At 38.9% G+C, this 23,411-nt stretch overlaps 1 pseudogene; it reads left to right on the top strand.

The window, feature by feature from the left end:
• Window positions 1-9,103: 9,103 nt before the first annotated feature.
• LOC149022459 (protein FAR1-RELATED SEQUENCE 5-like) lies at window positions 9,104-10,976 on the top strand (annotated as a pseudogene).
• Window positions 10,977-23,411: the final 12,435 nt, after the last annotated feature.

Below are 23,411 nucleotides of genomic sequence, written 5' to 3'. Positions count from 1 at the left end.
TCCATGAGGGATGACCTGATGCTTCAGTTTGAGAAGCATAGGATTGCAAAGTCTTTGTGAGAGGCTGTGAAGTTCCAATATGGAGGGACTTCCACCACAAGAGGCTGCCAGCTCGGACTCACTTTGATGGTTATAAGATGAGCCAGGGTCACACCATGAGGCAACATATAATCATCATGTCCAACATGGTAAGTGAATTGAGTGCATGTGGACGCCAAAAGACTAATGAGGAGCAAGTCTTTGTAGTCATCAGGTCATTGCCTAAGACTTGGGAGCATATGAAGATCTTCTTGACTCAAGCTGATGAGGTCAAGACTTTTGATCAGGCTGCCAAGCACCTTGAGCTGGGGAGGATCGGATGTTGGCTGATGCTCCTCACACTGAGGTACTTGCCGCTGAAGCTAGCACTAGTAAGGGTGCAGGTTCTAAGTGCAAGAGGGAGAAAGCTCAACCTCAGCGGTTCAGGTAGAGTAATAAAGGTGGGAACAAAAACAAGATTGGCCACAAGCATTCAAGGGGACTAGTGCTGGCAAGAAGAAATCACCTTTGATTTGCTTCAATTGTCGAAAGCTTGGTCATTTTGCTCATGATTGCATTGAGCAGGAGGTATCTATTGTGTGTAATACCTCATCTTATTATGTAACAACTTCTATTATGCTTGTTGAACTAAATCCTTTGTGGATTGATTCAGGTGCAATAGAACACATAACAAGGGAACGCTTGAGCTTTGTGGAATACCATCGTGTTCCAAGAGGAAGCATAAGAATAACGATGGGGAACAACTCAAGTGTGGAGGTTCATGGCATTGGCACATGCAAATTAGTTTTGCGAAGTGGCCGACGTTGTTAGTCCATGACATGCTGTATGCTCCAGATATTAGGAAAAATCTTTTATGTTATTTTTCTAATGAGACATGGTTTTAGAGTTGTATTTGAGAACAATTCTTTGGTTTTGTATCTAGGTGATATAGTTTATGGTTTTCTTCATAATGGTTTTATTGTATATACAAATGATAATTTATCTAATTCTAGTAATGCTTTTGTTTGCCAAAATACTGTGTGTATAGATTCTGAAATGTGGCATGCAAGACTAGGACATGTTGGCTTAGATAGAATGAATAGGTTAGCAAGAGAAGGTCTCTTAGGCCAAGGTTCGCTATCTGATTTGCTAACCTGTGAGTCATGTCTAGCAAGAAAAGCAACTAGATAACCATTCAAAAAGGCTTTGAGAGCCTCTCTTCCTCTAGAACTTATTCATTCAGATGTATGTGGACCCATGAATGTGCATACTAGAAAAGGACATGCTTATTTCATCACATTCATAGATGACTATACATGGTATGGTCATATTTATCTAATTTCTCATAAGTTAGAAGCTCTAGAATGTTTTAAGAAATTCAGGAGCTTAGTTGAGAATCAGTTAGATAAAAGGATTAAAACTCTTAGAACGGATAGAGGTAGAGAGTATCTCTTCGATATGTTCAGAGGGTTTTGTGATGAAAAGGGGATATCTAGGCAACTTATTATTCCAGGGACTCCACAACAAAATGGGGTTGCTAAGAGGAGGAATAGAACCTTGCTAGACATGGTGACATCCATGATGGCGCAGGAAAACCTACCCATCTCTTATTGGGGAATGCTTTGCTGACTGCGGCCTATATCCTCAACCGAGATCCAACCAAATCGGTTCCTTCCACACCATATGAGTTGTGGACCAGAAGGAAGCCAGATTTGAGTTACTTGCCCGCATGGGGATGTGCAACATATGTTCACTCTACCTCTCACCAATATGGGAAGCTTGTACCTAGAGGAAGAAAGTGTATCTTTGTAAGATATTCTGAACTCTCAAAGGGCCATGTCTTCATTGGACTAGATGAGAGTGAGAGGAGAACGAAACTTGAGTCTAGGGATGCAACATTCTTGGAGAATGATTTTCCTTCTCTATCAAGAGTTAACAAAGAATCATCAGAATTCTTTGAGATACAAGATAGTGATCTTGTTATTCTAGGGATTCAGACTCTGGATAATGAACCTAGGGTTCATCCAAAAGATCCTAGTGGGAGTGGGAGTGTAGATGTCATAGCTACCTCAGAGGTTGAGCAATCTGACATGAACTTGCGCCGTAGTGGGCGTGGGCTAGTTCCTCGTCGCCGTTTCGACATAGAGGATGAATCCTACATGGTAACTCCTGAAGAGATTGACTGTGAGATGACTTCAGTCGATGAGCATGAACCAAAGAGCGTGCAGGAAGCTCTTGCAGGGACAAGCTCAAAGGAATGGTTGAAAGCGATAGAGGAAGAGTTGGAGTTGATGAAAGTTAATTATGTCTGGGACTTGGTTAACTTACTGCTGAGCCGAAAGGCAATTGGGAACAAGTGGGTTCTCAAGATCAAGAGAAAGGCAGATGGATCTATTGAGAGATTCAAGGCTCGTTTAGTGGCTAAGGGCAACACCTAATGAGAGGGCGTTGATTATGAGGAAACTTTTTCCCCTGTGGTTAGGTTTCCCTCCATCCATGTCACACCCCACTCATCAGTCTTGATTACCAGCCCGACAACCCGTGGGTGCGATCCGTCACAGAATCTACAGTCTTACCCATCAATAATAATAAATGCAAGTATATAAAATCAAGAGTAAGAACAAGTTCAATAATTAAAAGAAAGATTACAGGAATCCAAATACTCCAATAAAGTACTAAAGGAAAGAATCAATGTTCAAAAAGAATAACGAGTTCAGCGGAAGTAATCAAATAAACTAAATAAGTTTCTTTCCAGTTTCTTTCTCTAAAGCTAAAAAATGCTCTTCATGAATAGCAAGAAAGGGGGTTCTCTAGTTCTTCTCCAGATGGTTAGCAAAATGTCTGGCAATCTGTCTCCTTTTGCCATCAATGGGTGTTGTAAGCGCACTACAAGCATCTGCAGGACACTTCGTGCACGCTATCTCCATCTCCCACTGACAGTGCCACATCTTCTTCATATGAGAGGGTTCTTTTATACGGATTATCTCCCATTTGTGATGATGTGCAACCATCTGTGCAGTTAGTATAACATACAAAGAAAAAGGAATGAGTTTTGACGAACTTAGTAAGGATAACACAATTCTCATCCATATATCAACACAATTAGCAATGCATATATGATATGAATGATATGCAATAGTATGAATGCTACTAAGATCTAACTATGTAAGTCTCTAGACAATTGGCATGCTTTAAGATATAACACTAGCCTTCCTCTGGGTAGGTCTAGTCACTCTGATCCCTCATGGATTGGATACCTCCATTGGGATCCTGGGTAAAGGGGTAAAGTCCTCATCAGGCATCCATGGCTGGGGATTAAATCAACACTCTCTTACCATGACCATTGGCAATGAGAATTGACACATGTCGGGGTTTCTAATCCAATGCAAGTCATACTGGTAACACACTACATGAAGTCCAGATACTTCCCCTATGGCACCAACCAACTCAGTTCCGTATCCTTCGCAACCTAGGAATGATAATCCTCACATAAGAAAAGGAGTGTATAAGGACTAGGGATTTAGGTGCTTGGCAGACATTCGTAGAAGTCACTTGTGCACATTTCTCCATATACTTTAATAATGTCTATTGTGAAATTGTTGTTGTTTTAGCCTGTTTCATTCTCATTTCTACTTGTAGGTGGGAAGCTAGCTTAGGAGGAGGAGATTCTTAGGTTGGTTTGGTTTGGTGGGGGGAATAGGTTGCACATAGTGCTGTTTGGCCTTTGTGGACTTAAAGCAGACGTGGGGGTGTGCAGGTGGGCAATGTTGTTTTATTTGTTTAAAGTTTTTCCTGCTTGCATGTGTGATCGGAAATGTATATGAGTTGAGAGGGCTAGTGGGTGTGACAACCTTTTCTGCTAGTGTCTACAGGGATAGTCAAGGCTGCTCATGTCACATCCACCCAGCCGGTACCCTCTCTGGCACGAGTGTGTGATCCACAGCCCTGAAGATCAAGTATCGAGGAAATCATCCTCCCATATAGGCAATAACATAATCATGAACATATATAATCAATGTGTAATATTATAAATAAAATATCCAAACAAGGAAATGAATAGCAGTATAATCAGAGTGCGGAAAATGATACCAGACGTAAACATCAAAAGGAGTAGAGTGAGGCGGAATCTCACTCCACAATTACAACGGAAATGTAGCACATAAGTCTAAAAGAATACAAATGTTCTCAAAACAAAGGAATGGAATGGAACTCAAACTAAACTAAGAGTCTTCTACTCTATAGATAATGTCTTCAAAATAGTGGACTTCATCAATCCAACTAAGACGTTCCCACTCCACATTAGGTCTAATCGTAGTACGCAACGTGACCAAACGTGGGATCATCAATGTGATCTTCATTGTAGCCAGCACCTTGCGTGTAGTACGCTTCTTCATCTGGTGCTTCTTCATATTGCCCTTGATAGTAATTAGTACCTATAGAGGAATCTAACACAAGAAGTTGCACAAAAGGAGTGAGTTCGAATGAACTCAATAAGGCAAGTTAAATCATAACAACATAAATAACATGCTGTAGAACATAAAAGAATGCAATGCAATATGAATCAAACAATGTATGTATGCATCTAAACTCTATGTATGCTGGTCTCTAAAGGCAGACATGCTTTAAGTCATAGCACCATACTTCTTTAGGAAGGTCTCATCTCACAACACCGGTTGGTAGTGGGTCCTCCATCCCTCGGGACAATCCATGGCTGGGGGTTAGGTTGCCGCTCTCTCACATCACCATTGGTCTAAGTATTGGCGCATGTCAAGGTTAAGCCTAGCCCAATGCAAGTCATCTACTCAATCATATCAACTCGGTTCCAGATACGTCCATTCCTCGCCCCTGGCGATCCTTTCCGGTATCCTTCACACTAGAGTCAGCATAGTCCCTGACTACGAACTCATCAACCCTATTGATCATCCACAAATAATAGACGGGAAGCTCTCATGTCCCCTCACGGGTTGGTTACAGGTCTTGAGCGCCCATGAGCCCAAGTCTACTATATGCAACCCTACCAATAAATGGCCCCCACAATGTGACTCGTGTCCTCTCACGGGTTGGTTACCGGTCTTGAGCACCCATGAATCCCCATAGCTACAATGGGTCATTTGGTCTCAATATGCTTCCAAATCGGGTCTGATATAACGGGGACATCCTAGCCAAACACTGCTAGACAACCCTAGGCATGACATCCAATAATTCGGGAAAGCGTCGATGGGCATCTTCGGAGAACATCCCATACTATTCCCTTCGATGTCTAAGGACATAAATGTCAAAAGGACACTTCCCAATCCCAAATCATACCTATTCAAACACATTCTTAGATCAGTCACATCATACATTACCGACATCTCATTACATAAAAGAATATGTAAAAGCATTCATTAACAACATACATGAGTAAGCATACATATATACTTGAATAATGAAAAGACAACATAAGTAAGGTACTACTATACTTACAGCAGTACATCATAATTAGAAAATGCAATATCAGTAGCGATTCCAAGAGTTTCCGAAATCAGAAACAAACATACTCGCAATCTATGTCATTATGAAGATAATTGTCCTTACCTTAATTAGTGTTTGATGATTATCCAAAGATCAAAGAGAGAGGTTCCAAACCTAGCAAATAAACCCTAGACAATCATAGATACAACATTAGGAAAGAAGCCTAAAAGATTGGAGAGCAAACGAATCAAACTGAGCGAAAAACAGAGCTATTGACTTGCTTGGTCGATTGGTTGGTCTACTGACCCAGTCGACCAACTAAGTCAGTACGAAGCAAATACAGAAATTTTGATCCGAAACTCAACCTACAAGGTCCGAAACTTCACGAAACTTGGAGGAAACCTTTAGAACAGTATTCTATCACTAAAGGAGTATAGACTAGGCCTTAATAATGATTAAAAACTCTACCTTCCAATTTGAATTCATGGTTTCCCCAATTGGGTGAAAACCTTAGAATTCGATAAAAAAATATACAATGAAATCACGGAAAAGACTAGGGATGATCAGATCTCATCCTAGAAGAAGGTAATCAAAATCAAACACAAGTACGTCATGAGAATTGGATTCAATCATGTTAAGAAATTGATTAGAAAGGGTAAATTAGGGTTTCAAAAAGGAGTTTATCAAGGATTAGGGTTAAGATTGTAATGTTGATCATAAACCCTTAAGAAAAGAATGAGGTCATGGAAGAGATGGTTGCAAGAATGCAACATCTTCTTCCCAATCTCAAATCAAGAATAAGATTGTAGAAGAATAATTCACAACACAAAAGGATTACTAACCTTGGATTGACAGATTGGAGATGAGAAGCTTCAGATCTTGCAAAGATCCTTCAAAATCACCAAAGAAAGCTTCGAAAGAGTCTTCCCACGTTCTCAGAGAGTTTTGGAGGTAGAGGATACTAAGAAACACAAAGTTAACTTAAATAGAAAGTGAAAAACCCTAAAATTGGATTTTCTCGGATTTAACACCCTGTTGGTCGACTGCTTGGTCGATTGGCCCAGTCGACCAATCAATCTACCAAGCTGGCCAGCAAGGCCCAAACAGGGAATTGGAGGCCCAACTTAAGTCCAAACCTCATGGGCTTCTCCCAACACAACATATGACTTACCTAGTATAGAAAAATGCCTTCGAATCATGTCTCACTATACTTCAAGTCCATCAATTAGACTCACCTTCATCAAGTTGCAGCTTTCTTCCTAGATCTGCACAGACTTCCAAGTATGGAACTCCATCATCAGTCTCCATGGGTTCTGGGTCAAACACCATGTCTTCTACTGAGATGGCCCATAGTTGGCTTCTTCCTTTGCTCCAGGTCTTCGGACCTACAAATAACCGGGTTTTCGGGTCAAGGTCAGGGTTAGGATAGAGCTGGATTTCACAGCTCACCCTTCTAAAGTGGGACTTATTATGTTTGTAAGAGGTAGAGAGCCAATAGTCACCTGTACTTGGTTAAGCTTGTTCTGCTTTTTTCCTTTTTTTTTGGTGGTTGATCAAACTGTTCTATGTTACACATGTAGCCTAAAGGGGGGGGGGGTTTAAATCGTCGGCGGCCAAATTCTAACGGCCATCCAGCGGCCACTTTGGATGGCCGCTGACACATAATTGGAGGTGCTTCAAACAAATGAGTAAAACCATCACGGGTCCATTATTGGACCAGTTTGGTTTGGTCCATTGTTTCTTTAATTTTTAAATAAAATAGAAAATTTAATAATATGTTATAACCTAATTCTATTCAGTTGACGGATCAAAAGTAAAAAAATTGATCACCGTCTGCTCTCTGTAGAGAAGAGTCGTTCCATCAACGTCTTCTCTGAAAAGAGTCATTCCGGCGAACGATTCCTACCAAATTGATTTCTTCTCTACATCGTCTTCCATCGAATGTAAATTGATTTCTTCTTCAATCTAACCTGAGATCTAAGTTCTCTGCATCTTCTTCTATACTCTATTGTTCTATTTAAACCACATCTGTCAACAAAGACTCAGCGAAGGAGATTGCGACCAAGACGACACAATTGATTTTTTTGTTTGAGCTTACCTTTGCTAAACTTATTGACTTTGTCTAGCTCTAGGCAAACAAAACGGCAAGACCTAATTGAATTGTTTGCTCGAAGGTACTTCTTAATTGAATTTTTTCTTCGACCTCATCTTTGCTAAAGTTATTGAGTGGCAAAATTTCCCCATATGATTTCCTTTGATGCTCAACTGAATTTGGTGATTTTTCTTCTATCTTGAATATGGCGATTTTTCTTTTAGCATGAGTATTTGAAATTTAAACTTCACCTTGTTAAATTATCATGCTCCATAGCCAATTGCATCCATAAACATAACTAGCCAATATATAGTAAAATTTAAGCTCAACTGAATTAGTGGTCTAAGTATAAGACAATATTAATGGTCTAAGTAGATTGTGCATGTGGGTGTGTATACATACAATGTGGAATTTTTTTTTTAAACATGGGATTGGTATGCTCTTAAAGTCCTTTGAAATATTAGGAAATCAGGGGACATGCATAGGGAGGATTGGATTCCCTCCACATCTAAAGATTTTTAGTCTTGAAATCAGGGGACATGCACATGACATTGGTATGCTTTTCTTCTAGCATGAGTAACTAAAATTTAAGCTTCACCTAGTTAAATTATCATGCTCCATAGCCAACTACATCCACAAACATAAGGGCCACTTAGAAAGGGGAAAATTTAAAGCTTCCAAAGAACAAGAGAAAGGGTAGACAGAATGTCATTAAATACTGAGGAAATACATGAGAACTTGCAACTCAACAAACTATGCAAAGCTACAGTTCTAAATTGAGTCTATTTAATGGTTCTCAGTTGAGCCCATGGTTCAAGTTCCAGTCAAATTTGAACCAGCAATTCAATTTTCAAAAAAGCTTCCAAGCCAATATACAAGGAGTGGGTTTCATTGTCAAGCATTCAAGTCTTTCTAGAGAATCTATTTAGATCTGTCAACAGAAAACTTAGTTGGTAACAAACTTAGTGTGACCATCTACATTGCCACTCATGCAGTAATTTTAGTATGAATACATTTTGCTCATGGCAGATAGGATTAGTCAACAATCTAGCGAACTAATGATGAAATCACATGCATAACAATGTAGTATATGTTGCTTAATTTCATCAAGAATGGGTTAATAGATGCAAAATGTCGCCACTCCAGAAAGCATCCCATGGTTATGTTAGTTGCTTCTTCACAAGAATGGAGTTTTATTAAAAGGGATAAACGTCTTCTTTATTTTAGTATTTATTACTTTTAAAAAAGTAACATCTATAAGTGATTCATTTAACTATACTATTTGGATTGGTGATACAATATTTGTGCTTTATTAAATATGTACTGAAACTTAGTCATATCCCCTTGTCATTTTTTCAAGTAGAATATGCCCTTGTCATTTACTATTTTGATAAGCCTAGTATAATCTGAGCTTTTTTATGCATACACCCCTACTAATTTATAACAAGCATCTTATAAAATAGTTCATTTTCTTTAAAAGATTACTTATATAATGCTAAAGCGATGTTATTACTGTAGCTTTTGTGAATTGCATTGGACATGGAAAACCCAGAGATATCGTCTATTGAAGATAATTATACTGATTATAAGTCACGGATTGGTTTGACTTTCACTTCAGAGAATGAGGCATATGATTTTTACAACCAGTATGGAAGAATAGATGGTTTTAGTATTAAGAGAGATTATGCACATAACAGTAAGAAAGACACGACAATTGTAAAACAGAGGAGATTTTCATGTAACAAAGAACGACATCAAGGTAAGGACAAGAGAGATAATTGCACAATCAAGTCTCGTGCCGAAACTAGAATTGAATGTCGTGTAAGAATGTGTATTTCTAGGTTGGATAATGGGCTTTATGAATGTCAAACTTTTGATGATAATCACAATCATTTACTTCATACACTTGCTACTACTCATTTAATGCGATCTCAATGGAAAATCACAGATGTCTCTGCATATCAGGACCAAAGCAAATTATGATCTTTTGAGTAAGCAAGCAGGGGGGAGAGAAAACCTAGGTTATACCAGGGAAGATATACAAAATTATCTTTGAACTAAACGCCAACGACATTTGGCTTATGGTGAAGCTGGGAGTTTATTAGCATATTTTCAAAAGCAGACAAGGCTTAACCCATCATTTATATATGATTTGCAGTTAGATAATGAAGAACAAATAACAAACATATTTTGGGCAGACACAAGGATGATCATTGATTATGCATTATTTGGCGACGTTATTGTATTTGATACAACATATTGCACTAATAAAGAGTGCATGCCATTTGGTATTTTTGCTGGGTTCAATCATCATAAAGGTGCGACTATATTTGGAGCAGCATTGCTATACGATGAGACAACTGAGTCTTTCAAATGGTTGTTTGAGGCATTCTTGAAAGCAAATTGTCAAAAGAAACCTATAACTATTTTTACTAATCAAGATGCAACAATGTCAAAAGCTATAAGTGAAGTCTTACCTAAGACATGGCATGGATTGTGTACATGACACATAATGCAAAATGGGATTACACACCTTGGTAATCTAATGAAGAATGGATCATCATTTTTTAAGGATTTTACAAAGTGTATTTATGGTTATAAAGTTGAAGAAGAGTTTGAAAATGCTTGGAAAAAGTTGCAAGATGATTATCAAGTCCAAAATAATTCATGGTTATATCGACTTTATGGAATTAAAGAGAAATGGGCAGCCTATTACATGAAAAATACTTTCACACTAGGTGTGAGGAGCACACAACTTATAAAGTATTAATGCTGATTTGAAGAGGTATTTGAGACCAAATTTGGATCTAGTACAATTTTTTAATCATTTGAACGGTTAGTGGAGGATAAACGGGCCAATGAATTGAGTGATGAATTTAAAGCAAGGAATACACTTCCTAGGTTGAAATCAAAAGCACCAATCGTGATACAAGCAACAAAAGTTTACACCCCTCATATATTTGAAAATTTTGAAGATGAATATAATTGGGTGGGTGCTTGCCCATTAGTGCTTCATAATGGAGATGATGTCTTTAGTGAGTACACAATTCGTGTAAGAGATGAAGATGGGAATCTTATAGAAGGAGAATATACAGTTACATATAGTCATAGTGAACAATCAATACTATGCACTTGTAGAAAATTTGAGACATTTGGTATTCTTTGTTGTCATGCTTTGAAAGTGTTTGATAAAATAGAAATAAATTTTATTCCTGAGAAGCATATTTTAAGAAGATGGACACGGGGAGCAAGAAGTTTGTTGGTGGAGGACAGTAAAGGAAATCAAGTCATAGAAGATACTAATTTGAGTCATACACAACGTTACAAGTTTCTTTGCCAAACATTTGTTAAATTGGCAATTCATGCATCTAATTCAATAGAAGGTTTTGATATTGCCAAAAAATGTGCATAACAGTTACGTGTACAACTAGTAGATTTAGTTGAACATAATCAAAACGTGGAAGCTTTAGATGTAAAATTCGGCCTTATCCTAACCCTGACCCGGCCCGGATTTTATACTGTTGCAGGTCCAAAGACCCGAAGTGGTGGTAGAAGAGACCTGTGGGCACTCTTAGTGGATGATTCGATGCTAGATACAGAGCCTATGGACATTGACAATGATGCCCCTTACTTGAGCACATTGTTAGTGTTGAGTGAAAATCTGCCCATCGATGAAAATTCAATTAGTTGAAGCACTTCTTGAAACCCCGTGATCAATCCGAAGGTATTTTCTGAAACTAGACTTGTTGATTGACTTGTAGGAGAAAACCCCGCTCGATTTGACCATGTATAGCCTCCCGAATCCACTCCTGAAGTTGCTATCATGGCTTGGTCGACTGACAATCGACCAACCAGTCGGCCAAGAGTAATGGAATTCAAAAATTCACTAAATCACTTCCCATTTTGCCCTTACCTTTTCGGAACTCGTGAATGAGGACCTAAACTAATCATTGGCACTCCAAAGCTCGAGGTTGGACATTCTCTTGGGCTATTCCTTGATGTTTGGGAAGATCTTTGACTCCAATCATTAGTGTATACATTAATCATCAACTCAAGGTACGATTTCTTCTATTCTTCTTCTAATCTATTCATTTTCTATCAATTGATGATCTTGAAACCATGGCTGAAGTGCTGCAGCCTTGCAAACACTTAACCATGAGTTTCCCCCTTTCAATTCCTTGATCCTTCCCCACTCATGCTATGTTATGATTCAAATGAGATTAATTGCACTCCATCACTTTGATTCTATTCAATTTAACCTATTTTGATTCAAATCTGATATGTAGATGTATGTTAAGCTTAGACTATAATGAAATTAAGATTTGATTCTTAACACTCATTTGATTGATTCCCATCATCCTTTACAATTTCCATCAATTCCAATTTAATTCTTGTTAGGTATCATATAGAACCTAAAATTTCGATTTGGGCATTTTTGATTGAACCTTTGGATCATCATGAAAATTAGTGTGTAGTATCCTCTTGCTGTTATAAACATGCCCTCCAAATTTCGTGACGATCGGAGCATCGGAAGGGCAGTTTCGGATCAAGTTTCCATTGCTGCCCTGTGGTTAACAAGTCTTGGTCGACTGACAGTCGACCAAGCCAGTCAACCAAGAGCTGTTAAGACCCCTGTACTCAGCCAAATTGATCCGTTTGAACCCTGATTCAATTGCTTTCTTCTCTGACATTACTTGTATGATTATCTAGGGTATCAACACTGATTTTGGGACCATACTTGGTAATCATTGAATCTATTTACAACTTGATTAAGGTAAGGACAGTCGTTAACTCAAGTATGTTAATTTTATCAACATGCTTACATTATGGGAACTTAATGGTTATGTTCATATGAGTATTCCTTTACTATACATGACTGTTATATGTTTTCTTATCAATAATAGAATGTATATATCATTTAGAATATCATGTTCAGTTTTACTTTATGATTTTATATATGATCAATCATGTTATGATATGTATTTGTTTATATGGTGAATCATTGATTTAGTATAATATGATGAGATTGAGTTTTTGATTGACTACGTATGACTTGGGATTGGGAAGTGTCCTTCCGACACTTTTGTCCTTGGACATCGGAGGGAGTAGTATGGGATATTCCCCGAAGGTGTCCATCGACGCTTTCCCGGGTTGTTGGATGACATATATAGGATTGTCTAGGTGTATGGTTAGGATATTTTCCCTTGTTGTATGAGACCCGAATCGGAAGGGTATTGAGACCGAACGACCCGTGGTAGAGTATGGTTGAAGGGCGCTCAAGACCGGTATCCACTCCGTGAGAGGACTTGAACTATACTGCGGATACCAGAAAGGGGCCATTTGTTGGTAGGGTTGCAAATGGATAGACCTGGGCTCACGGGCGCTCAAGACCGGTAACCAACCAGTGAGAGGACGTGAGAGCTTCCCATTTACCATTTGTGGATGACCAATAGGGTTGATGAGTCCGTAGTCCGAGTTGGTCGGTTCCATAGGATACCCTGACTCTAGTGTGAAGGATACGGAACCGAGTTGGTCGGTGCCATAGGGAAAGTATCCGGATCTAACATGATACGACTGAGTAGATGACTTGCATTGGGCTAGGCTTCGCCGCGACATGCACCAATACTTATACCAATGGTGATATGATAGAGTGGTGACTAAATCCCCAACCATGGCTTGATGAGGACCTTACCCAATTACCACGGCAGACCCAAGATATCTTATGATTGAGGGGGAGTGACTGATGACCCAAAGAAGTATGGTGCTATGACTTAAAGCATGTCTACCTTAGAGACTAGCATACTTAAGATTAGAATCATATTTCATCATTGTCTCATATCATATTGCATCATATTGTGACTTGTATCGAATGAACTATGTATTATGAAACGACTTGCCGTGCTGAGTTCTTTTGAACTCATTCCTTTTTGTGCAATTTTCTAGATTATACTGCAGGTATAGAAGACCTTGATGGCACGTCCTATGACCCGAGCTATGATTCCGCATACTACCTTTCAGGTGATGGCTATGCAGAGAGTCAGGATTGCTATACCAAGGAAGATTATGGTTCGTACCAGGGTTAACCCCACCTTAGTGAGGGAGCGGCCACGTTGGGTTTACTTCATCCACACTTATGAAGAAGAAATCATTAGGATAAAAGAAACCTATGTGTAGGCCCCATTTCCCTGGATGACTGTAATCGTTTGGATATTCTCTCTCTAGTTCTTATGGATTTACTCGTTACACTGTTTGTATTCGGGATGTATTAACCACTTTTCCACTATTGTGAAGGAGTGACTTCTGATCACTCTTTCTCTTTGTGATTTTGTCATTTAGAAGTTGATACTTAATATTTCCGCACTTTGATTTATTATCTTTTCTTATTCAATTGATCTATTTATTGTTTACTTTATACATTGATTATATTGTTCATGATTATGTTATTGCGTATGTGGGAGGCATGGCCGCTCGATCTGGATCTTCGGGCTGTGGACCACATCCCGGGTATGCCAAATAGGATACCGGCTGGGTGGATGTGACATTAGGTGGATGCAACTACAATGAAAATAGAAACTTGGTATTGAAGAAAAAAGAAAGTCAGAAAGGTAGTAAGAAAAGGCACAAGGGTTGGACTGAAATATGGGTCAGAAGAACAAAAGTAAGAAAAAAGTGAAGTTTAATGATCAGGCAGAAAGCCAACATTCAGTTGAAATAGATACATCAAAACAACTATCTTCCGTGGCTACTTAGAATACACATGGCACTCTTCAAGCTATGGAAGACTATCAGGGACCGTTCATGTCGCTGCTCCAGGCACGGTTCAATATACTAATTTAGATTTGTGTTTTTTTATTTTTTTTTTTTTAAACATAGCTTTTTAATATTAATATCATATTTTCATTGTCATGGATGCAGACTGTTGCTTCTTTACAAGGATCAACAATTAACCCCCTTCATCCATCTTAATGATTTCATTGTATGTTGTGACAATTTATTTGCTTCTATTGTCTATAAAAATTTCTCAAAAATCTGAAATTATATCTATATGCCCTTTTCATTTTTTGTAGCACTTTGCAACTTATCTTGACCTTGGGTCTTATCACATGGATTCGCACAAGTAAAGAAGCGCTTTAGTCAATAGTTTTTTTCCCCTATGTAATAGGCCACTTTTATAGGCCTAAGACGTGGATTGTTAGATTGCATATGGGATTAGCCAGTTTCTTTTCTTGCTTGGTTTATTTCAAGTTGTTTTGGGTTAGTTCAATTGAACTGGTTCTATGTGGTTATTTTAAGTTGCAAGTAATTGTTGGCAAGTATGTAAGGGGTTGCAGTATGACTGTTTGGAGTCTATTTCACTTTCCTAGTCAGTTTAAGTTGCACCTAATGGGTTAAGGATATGGTCATGCCTTCTTCATTTAGAAATCTATCTTCCTAGTTTTCTATATAAGGTTGTAATAGGATGAAGTGTTGAAAATAAATTGATAAATAAGATGTAATTTTGAGTATTGCTTAACTTTGTGAGAACTACTCAGTTTGCCCTTCCCATCCATCAAATTTTCATCTCAACATGTGCTGCAAGTTCAGGGCCATCTTCCACGAGAACCAGCAATCCTCGGCCAGCCATAAAGTGCACTTGTAAGCATACTACCACCTCTTGATGTTCATTCATCTTCTCTAAAATTTTCATTTCTTGATGTGTAGTTTCTTGTTTTTTAATCTTCTCTTTACTTGCCCAGTTGGTATTTTAGGTAACAAGATATATATTATGTGTTGTGTAATAGATTCAGACTTCATCGTTTTAGTTTTCAGCCTACAATTTTGTTCCCTTGCTTGCTTTCCTATTCCTGATTGTTTTTGTGCGAGTATAACAAACACATAATTTCTTTAATATTCTCACTACTTGCTCATTTGGTATTTTAGGTAACAAGACACATATTATGTGGTGTTGTGTAATAGATTCAGACTTCACTGTTTTAGTTTTCAAACTAATTTTTTGTTCCCCTACTTGCTTTCCTATTCCTGATTGTTTTTGTCTGAGTATAACAAACACAGGAAATTTTTAATCTTCTCTCTACTTGCCCATTTGGTATTTTAGGTAACAAGACATATATTATGTCGTGTTGTTTAATAGATTCAGACTTCATTGTTTTAGTTTTCAACCTACTATTTTGTTCCCCTGCTTGCTTTCCTATTCCTTACTATTTTTGTGTGTATAACAAACACAAAATATATTAAGTTTGGATTTTCTTTTCTTTTATCTTCTGTAGATTGATCCTGCTCCTCCAAACTTTTGATGGAAGAACCAAGATGGCTACCAACCGATTAGTTGAATTAATAAACAAAGATCTGAAACAGGTACCAACATTGCCATCAAATTGTTCTATATACCGGGTTCCTAAGATGCTGCGCAAAGTAAAGCCAGAAGCTTACACGCCTCACTTGGTCTCCATTGGTCCTTTCCATTATCAAATGGAACACTTGAAGCCCATGGAAGCTACAAATGCCAGTACCTCAATGATTTCCTTGGCCGAACCTCTCAGGTAACCTTGGTTGGTTATGTCAATGCAATGACAGAATTGGAAGAAAGAGTTCACAAATGTTACTCAGAAATCATAAACCTCAGAAAAGATGAGTTGGTTAAGATGCTTGTATTTGATGGTTGCAAGTGAACTCCATGAAGCCAATGTCAAGTTTGAGTTGGGCTAACGGGCATGCTTGTTTGACATAACTTTCATCCCCTCTGAAAGTTTGAAAATCCCACCTATAAGAGTTGGAGACTGGACAAAATCTCTCCTTCAAAATCTCATAGCCTTTGAGCAGTGTCACACTGATTGTACCAAACATGTTATAGCTTATGCTGCTTTCATGGATTGTCTTATTGTCTCTCCGAAGGATGTAGAGTTGCTTGAGAAGTATGAAATCATTGAAAACTTCATCGGTCATCCTGAAAAGGTATTTGAATTATTCAACAAACTTGTTGAAGGGATTACTATACCTTGGAATGATTATTTGTGAAACCCAGCCCTAACCTTGACCTAGAAACCTTGTTATTTGTAGGTCCGACAACCCGAAGTAAGGCAAGAAGTCAGTTTTGGGCCATTTCAGTAGAAGACTTGGTGGCTGGATTGAAATCCATGAGTGTTGATGTCAGTGTTCCATTTATGGAAACTGCATCCTGTTGAAGATCGGATTAGTTGATGGACTTTGAGTGCTCTCTGTATTGGTTTGAAGGCATTTCTACCGACTAGGTAAGTCACTTTAGGTGTGTGCAAAACCCCGTTATGTTTGGACTTGATCTGAGCCTTCAAATCCACTGTTTGAACTTGTTGTCTTGATTGGTCGACTCATTGGTCGACTGGACCAGTCGACCAATCAATCAACCAATTGGTTCTATTTTTGCTAATTAGGTCGTGGCTCCTCTATTTAAGTCTAAATCTAGGGATTACTCCGCCTCCTCTGCCTCCTAAGCCTTTGGAACGAGTTAGAACTCCATTCTAATCAATTTCCTTGCATCCTTGGTTGATATCTCACAAGAACTCATGTAATTTCCTTCCTCTTGCATCAAAGGTATGTCTACACTCTCTTTTCTTCTACATCTCTGAATTTCTTTTATTTAATATTGTTATTAATTGAGATCATGAAGGAGATGCTGCATTCTTGCAACCATCTCTTCCATGACCTCATTCTATTCTTTGAGATCAATGATCATCGTCATGATCCTAACCCTAGCCGATGATTTTCTCGAAACCCCAACCCTTGTATGATCTTTTTGGAAACCTTTGGTAACCTCCCATGCGAGGGAAACCTCATGGGCAATATTTATGTTAGTCTAAACTTGATCACTGAATGATTTTGTTGTTGTTTTTGACCAAACACATTATTCCCTTTCATCCTGTGATCACAACCTTTTCACGAGAGCCATAAAGGTTGAAACCCTAGTTTGTTGGGTCAAATCAAGAACCCATATTTTGACCATGACTTGATGATTTTATCTTCCCATATGATTCTAATACATCCTAGGAAGTTCCCCTTCGAATTTTGGATCAATCCGACTTCAAACGAAGAAGTTATGACCAATCTAAATTCTGCAATTCCGTACTGACTCGATTGGTCGACTGCTTGGTCGACTGGGTCAGTAGACCAAGGCACTCGACCAATGAAGGCAGTAGCTTCAATTTTCACTCAGTTTGATTGGTTTACTCTCTGATCTTTTAGGAATCTTTCCTAATGTTGTATCTATGCTTGTTAGGGGTTTATTTGCCAAGTTTGGTGTCTCTCTCTTTGATCTTTGGATTATCTTCGGCGATAATTAAGGTAAGGACAGCTATTCCTTAATTACATAGATCGCATACTCTCTGGTTTCTACCTTATGAAACTATGAGTTTTTTTACTGTTCTTATATTGTATACACTTGATGTACTACTGTAACTACAGTAGCACTTCACTTATGTCTTCTTTTTATTATTTAAGCTTATATGAATTGCCTATTACTATATTGTTTAACGATTAGCTTATGCTTTTACATTCTCTTTTATATGATGAACTGTTGGTTGTGTATGTCATGACTGATCTGAGAATGTGTTTGACTAGGTATGGTTTGGGATTGAGAGGTGTCCTTTTTGACACTTCTGTCTTTGGACATTATCGAAAATAGTATGGGATGTTTCCGGGGTTACCCATCGATGCTTTCCCGAATCATTGGTTGTCATACCTAGGCCTGTCTAGCAGTGTTTGGCTAGGATGTCGCCGTTATATCAAACCCAAATCGGAAGGGTATTGAGACCGAACAACCCGTGGTAGCAGTGTGATTCACGGGCGCTTAAGACCGGTAACCAACTCGTAAGAGGACGGGAATCATATTGTGGGCTATTTATTGGAGGGTTGCATATGGCTAGACTTGGGCTCATGGGTGCTTAAGACCGGTAACCAACCCATGAGAGGACATGAGAGCTTCCCGTTACCATATGTGGATAACCAATAGGGTTGATGAGTCCGTAGTCCGGGACTATTAGGACTCTAGTGGAAAGGATACCGGAAAGGATCGCCCGAGGCGAAGAATGGAGGTATCCAGACCTGAGTTGATGTAACTGAGTAGACGACTTGCATTGGGCTAGGCTTTACCCTGACATGTGCCAGTACTTAGACCAAATGGTGATGTGAGAGAGAGGTGACTTAACCCCCAACCATGGAATGTCCCGAGGGATGACCGGACCCACTACCAACAGGAGCCGAGTGAGTGACCTACCCAAAGAAGTATAATTTTATGACTTAAAGCATGTCTGCCAATATAGACTAGCATACATAGAGTTTAGATGCATACATACATTATCTGTTTCATATTGCATTGCATCTTGTTATGTTCTGTCACATGTTATTTATGTTGTTATGGATTAACTACCTTACTGAGTTTCTTTGAAACTCATTCCTTTTTGTACAATCTCTTGTTAGACTATTCTACTGGTACTAACTACTATGAAGAACAGTACAATGAAGCGCAAGCAGATAAAGCGTACTACACGCAAGGTGTTGGCGACAATCAAGATTACTCTGATTGTAATATCCAGCCCTATTCTAACCTTGACCCTGACCCGGATCCACTGTTGTATTCAGGTCCGAGGACCCGAAGCGGTGGAAGAAGAGATTTATGGACCATTCTGATTGATGATCATAATTCGGAGACCGAGCCCATGGACATTGACAATGATACCCCTTGCTTAAATGCATTGTCAGTGTTTAAGGAAAGTCTGCGCATCGGAGAAGATTAATATGGTTGATGTACCAAATGACCTCCTGTGCACAATCCGAAGGTATTCCCCGAAACTAGACTTCTTGATTGAATTGTGGAAGAAAACCTCACTCAATTTGACCTTGTATAGCCTTTCAAATCCCTACTTGAAGTTGCTGTTCTAAACCTGAGTTTTCTGCTGAAAACATTTTGGTCGATCATTTTGGTCGATACCATCGACCAAAACCATCGACCAAAATGTCCCAGTCTGCCAAGTTAATGATTCCATGGAATATTCCTTTTCTATTTAATATGACCTCAAGCCTTGAGCCTTTTGCAATCATTTTTCTCACCTGGGAACGTGAGGAGAGCTTCCCAAAGCAGCTCCTTGGTTAGTGTGAAGGGTATCTCATCAAAGACACTTAGTTTATCATTGATTCTTGCCTTCATCTTCTACATTAAGGTAAGACTCTTCATTTCACTCTCTATCCTACCATTTCCTATTCTTTCCTATTGTCATCTTGCTGATGGGACATTTGGAATGGTGCTGCAACCTTGCAACCACCACTCCAAGTACCTACTCATGCTCAATCCATGATTCCCTTAGCCATTCATTGATGCTAATGCTTATATCTCATGCCTAGCATATGTATTCCATGATTTACCTATTAACATCATACCATTTGATATCAAACTGAGCTATAAAGTGTATTATGTTCATGTTTAACATTGCCATATGATTCCAATCGAATTTCTATTAGTTCCTCTAGCTATTGCATGCTATTCCTCATCAATGCAATCAATTCCAACTTATGCCATGATGTTTATCACTTGAACTTGATAGCTCAAATTGGGGCTTTTTAATTAGACCATTGGATTGGGTTAATTCCTTGATTTATAGTGTCCTACTACTGTTGTTAAGTATGCCTCCAAGTTTCAAATTGATCCGAACACCGGAAGACTCATTTCGGACCAAAATCCCCAAAATCCACTATTCTGCCCGAGGACTATTTTGGTCGATCATTTTGGTCGATACCATCGACCAAAGTTGTTGCTGACAGCAACCTTGGTCGATTTTGACTCAAATGACATCCGATCTTTCCGACTTCTTTTCTAACTTATTATTGATGTTTGTTTAGGGCCTTAACACTTCTATTGGACTATTCTTGGTATTCTCAATTCATCATCAACTCATCCAAGGTAAGGATGGTTATATCCATAAACATATAAGTCATCAAATATTGAACTATGCTTTATTCAAAGAATGAAATCCCTAAATTTCTTTCAATCATTATGATACTGATACATATGTGTTAGAACAGTAACATTTAAATCTTTATACAATTGTGGTGTTACTCTATCATTTTGATTTGCTTATGTTTATAATGATTCGTTTCAATATCATGATTTGAGTACTATTATGAATATGCATTGGATGCATGAGAAATGATGAGATTTGATGTGTGATTGCTTACGTATGACTTGGGATTGGAGGGTGTCCTACCGACACTTCTCGTCCTTGGGCATCGGAGGGAATAGTATGGGATGTTCTCCGATGGTGCCTATCGACACTTTCCCGAGTTATTGGATGACATACATAGGAGTGTCTAGTTGTGTGGCTAGGTTCATCCTTGTCGTGTCAGACCCGAATCGGAAGGGCATTGAGACCGAACAACCCGTGGTAGTGTATGGTTGGATGGGCGCTCTAGGCCGGTAGCCAATCCGGTAGGGGACATAAACCATGCTACGGATACCTGAAAGGGGCCATTTATTGGTAGAGTTGCATATGGATAGACTTGGGCTCACGGGCGCTCAAGACCGGTAACCAATCCGTGGGAGGACGTGAGAGCTTCCCGTTTACTATATGTGGATGACCAATAGGGTTGATGAGTCCGAAATCCGGGATTTCGCTGACTCTAGTGTGAAGGATACCGGAAAGGATCGCCGGGGGCGAGGAATGGACGTATCTGAATCGACTTGACCGACTGAGTAGATGACTTGCATTGGGCTAGGCTTTACTGTGACATGTGCCAGTACTTGACCAAATGGTGATGTGAGAGAGCGGTGACCGATTCCCCTTACCATGGTTTTTGATGACTTTACATATCTTCCCCGGGCATTCCCAAGATATGGAAATGGGAGAGTGACTGACGACCCAGAGAAGTACGGTGCTATGACTTAAAGCATGTCTACCTTAGAGACCAGCATTCATAGAGTTAGGCTCATATCTGCATCATATGTTCCATATCACATTGCATTATTATATGTTCTGAATGAGTATGATTTCTAATTATGGAATAACTTCCTTCTTTGAGTTCTTCGAACTCATTCCTTTTGTGCAAATGTTTTAGATTACATTCCAGGTACCGAAGATTACGATGGCACCTCCTATGAGGCGGACTATGATTCCACATACTACCCTCCGGGTAGTGGCGTTGATGAGGATTCGTATATTGGAGCCGAGGAGGATTATTATTCGCACCAGGGTTAGCCCCACAGTTGTGCGGGAGCGGCAGCGCTGGGTTTACTTCATCCGTACTGTTGAGGAGACTACCATTAGTATAGAAGAAACCCTAGCATAGTGCCCCATTCCTCTGGTGTATTTGTGGAACCATTGGTCTTGTAACTAACCTATCTTTGAGATTATCTTTTGACACATAGACATGTATTTGACGTTATCACACTTCTTTTCCACTGTTCTGAGAGAGTGGTTATCATACCTTCTCTCACCCTTATGATTATGCTTTAATGTTATTGCCTTCCGCACTCTGATTTAGTTAATCTTGTCTTATTCATGATACTTGATATTAGTTGTTTTTACCATTGATTATTACTGTTCATGATTGTGTTACCGTGTATGTGGGAGGCATGGACCTCAGATCATTGATCCTTGGACTGTGGATCACATCCCGGGTATTCCAAATGGGGTACCGGCTGGGTGGATGTGACACTGATGATCCCTCAGGCGATCACATTTTGTACTATGATTAGAGGCAACGTGGAATTGGAACATCTCAGTTGGATTGATGAAGTCCACTATTTTAAAGATGTCATCTATAGAATAGAAGACTCTTAGTTTAGTTATCTTTCTTATTTTCTTTTGTTTCAGTTGTTATTCCTTTTAGACTTATACTACATTTCGTTGTATTTGTGGAGGGAGTTTCCGCCTCTCTCTACTTCTTTCGATATCTTCGGATATCTCGTATCATTTTCCGCACTCTGATTATATTGTTTATTCATTTCTTGTTTTGAATCTTTGTTTATAATATTTAAACCTTGATTATCTCCTGTTTATGATTATGTTATTGTATATGTGGGAGGATGATTTCCTCGATACTTGATCTTTGGGGCTGTGGATCACACTCCTAGGCATGCCAGTTAGGGTACCGGCTGGGGGGATGTGACATTATTACTTCTCTGGGATTAGTGAAGAAGTGGAGAAGTATGATGAGACGAATGCAAATTCGACATGTTCTAACACCTTATGGGGATTCATTCACTCCTTGCTGAAGCTTTTCTCCTTTATTCATAACAGTCACTGACTAGCATCTGAGGAGTGAGTGGTGTGTAGTTCCTGACCTTCTACATTATTTATGATCCTTAAATAATATGTTGTCTCAATTAAGCAATACAACAAGTTTATACTGGATTCACTGTAATTCTTGTCCATTTAGGTATGGTTTGATGTGATTTTCATTTAGGAGATTGTTTGGTTTAATTCTTTTCACCTAAGTTATTTCAAAGTGCAAAAATAAATCATAATGAAGAGAAATTCTGAAGTAAGAAGCTACTACTTGAAGCTAAAATTGAAATTTGTTCCATTGGAGTCATTCATGTTGAAAACCAAAACACCAAACATCTTATCCTATTATCTTAGCACCACTGACACCACCATACTTTCTCCCATTAGCTGATCCCCTCAAGCTATACTTCAAAGAAAAAACCATGGAATGAACAGAATTTTGGTTAGGCAACCAAAGTGGTTGGTGGTTTACATTATTGTGAATATGGGTTGGATGAATGAATTCTGCATGAGTTCATTCCTAAACAAACTGCACTCATAAAAGAAATTCTATGGATGGATAAGACTTGTTGCTTGACCAACTCATAAATTGTGACAGT

This window comes from Hakea prostrata, chromosome 3, assembly GCF_041222555.1.
Source record: "Hakea prostrata isolate BN-2017 chromosome 3, UWA_Hpros_2, whole genome shotgun sequence".
Taxonomy (NCBI): domain Eukaryota; kingdom Viridiplantae; phylum Streptophyta; class Magnoliopsida; order Proteales; family Proteaceae; genus Hakea; species Hakea prostrata.
This window is presented reverse-complemented; position numbering and strand designations above follow the sequence as displayed.